The following is a 2610-nucleotide window of genomic DNA, read 5'->3' on the forward strand; positions in this document are numbered from 1 at the left end:
ATGGAGGGGCAGAGAGCAAACCCCCTCTTACACCTACCCAGGGGCAGATGGAAACTCTGGGATTGCAGCTGCACAGAGGTAGAAACGATGGTTGGGAAGAGGAGCAGGAAGCAGGAGCTGGGAGATGGGAATTCTCCGTGTCAGGAGAGGAACATTCCCGGCTGGAGGTGTCCCAGCCACCTCTGCATGGAGGGGCAAAGAGCAAACCCCCTCTTACACCTACCCAGGGGCTCCAGATGTTCCCACAGGAGCCATTCCCAGGCATCTGCTGAAGGGATTGGGATTTGCACAGCGTGTCCCACTGACAGGAACAGCCAGATCCCTCAACAGGGAGCCTTCATTTCTCTTGCCTGATGACAATGCAGTTTGTTCTACAAGAACCCTCCTGTCCCTCCTCCTGTTCCCTCGTCCAAGGAAGCTGTTTGTCAGGGTTTTGGGACCTTGCCCTCGTCAGGAGCTGCTGGGACATACTGTTTTCCCAATGTTTTAACTCCCAAATGTGCTGTGGTTTATCCCTGAGGACAGAATTCTCCTCCTGCAGTTTTAGGGGGGTGCAGTTTAACCGTGTCACTGAAATATTTGGTTCCTGTGAGCTCCTTCTTTACTTCTTGAAAGGAAATCTTAAACAAAAAAAAACAAAAACAAAAAAACCCCAAACACTCAGTTTCCAGTCGCAAACTGGAAACAAACCAGTTTATTTTCTACCAAGATAAATAAATAAATAGACGTGAGAATAGAAAACATTTTCCCGTTCTAGTTCCACCCCAGGGGTTTATTTTGTCTCGGCACAGAGCAACTCCAGCTTTGATCCTGCACCCTGGAGGAGGATCCTCCTAAGGAAAAGGTTCAGGCAGCAACCAGAAAATCCATCCAGAACTCCTTTTGTGGAATCACAGAGTTGGTCAGGCTGGAAAAGACCTTCAAGGTCGTCACTGCAAGGCCACCACTGAGCCCTGTCCCCAGGTGCCACGTCCACAGGGAGGTTCAATCCCTCCAGGGGATTTAACCCTCAGCTCCCTCTGCTCCTCCTCACCCTTGTGCTCCAGCTCCCTCTCCCAACTTTCCTGCTGAATCCCACGGTTTTCCCCTATTTTATGACGTGATTTCGTTGTCTGGAAGCAAGAGATGAACCCCAAGGCTTTTCCTTCTCCTCCCAGCTCTCATTGGCCCTTTTCTTACGGAAAAAACCAAAAGCCAAACCCGGGTGCCAACGGGAATTCTGAGGTCTCTGGTAGGATTTGGCAGCAGAGTTTTCAGCTGGAAAAAGCAGAATATGCCGAGCTGAAGGATGGAAACGGGACCAAAACCATTTGCAAAGGGAGGCACGATCGTGTCAAACGAGGAAGTTTTTCTAATGGCATCAATTGTGGATAAAACCACAGCCCATTTTCCGTTGGGAAGGAGATGAAATGGATGCTCTGGGTTCAAATGTCATCACACACTGGTGTTATTATGTGGCAGGAAAGAAATCTTTGGTCCTGAAGGCTTCACAAAAAAAAACCTTCTGGGTTTTTTTTTTTTTTGGGGAGGCACGAAATGATGTTCCTGCTGCTCCCAAATCCACGTGAGGGGGTAACACTGGCTGGAAATGAAGGTGGCACTGGGAAGGTTTGGGGTCCTTCTGCATTTCACAGGAACTCCGAGGTTTCAAAGGAGATGAATTCGCTTCTAATTAAAAGCCCAGACCAGACGCAGGAAACTTGTGCAAGGGAGTAATTAAAGCGAATTTCTCTCGGTGCCCGTGTGCAGGAGCTGTGGCTGTGGCAGGCAGGGGCTCCAGGTGGGACTTGGTGCCTCTGTGTTCCCTCCCACCAGCTGAGAAGGTGTCAGGGTGACCCCAGGGGGTGACACCCCCAGGCTGGAAGAGAAACAAGGCAGAAAATATCAGTGGCATAGGAGGAAAAAATCGCGATTTTAAGTCTTAATTGTGGCATCTGGAATCTCTGCTGTTAAGCCGAGGAAGTCGTTTTTCACCCCAAAACCCCATTTTTCACCCCAAAACTCCATTTTTCACCCCAAAACTCCATTTTTCACCCCAACTCCCCCATTTTTCACCGTAGGGGGGGTCGGGACCCCCCCTTATTCCCCTGAGACCCCCCCAAACCTGCTTTAGAGACTCTGGGTAACTGGGAGCACTGGGAGCTCTGGGAAGGGGTAACTGGGGACACTGAGGGATCATCCAGGACCTGCTGCAGAGCCTCAGGGTGGGTAACTGGGAGCACTGGGAGCACTGGGAATGGGGAGGGGGGGCTCTGGGGAGTCGTCCAGGACCTGCTGCAGAGCCTGCAGGTAACTGGGAGCACTGGGAAGGGGTAACTGGGGACACTGGGGGATCATCCAGGAGCGCTGCAGAGCCTCAGGGTGGGTAACTGGGAGCACTGGGAATGGGGAGGGGGGGCTCTGGGGAGTCGTCCAGGACCTACTCCAGAGCCTCAGGGTGACTGGGAGCACTGGGAGCACTGGGGACACTGGGGGATCATCCAGGACCTGCTGCAGAGCCTGCAGGTAACTGGGAGCACTGGGGACACTGGGGGATCATCCAGGACCTGCTGCAGAGCCTGCAGGTAACTGGGAGCACTGGGGACACTGGGGGATCATCCAGGACCTGCT

This window comes from Lepidothrix coronata, unplaced genomic scaffold, assembly GCF_001604755.1.
Source record: "Lepidothrix coronata isolate B3197 unplaced genomic scaffold, Lepidothrix_coronata-1.0 Scaffold137, whole genome shotgun sequence".
Taxonomy (NCBI): Eukaryota; Metazoa; Chordata; class Aves; order Passeriformes; family Pipridae; genus Lepidothrix; species Lepidothrix coronata.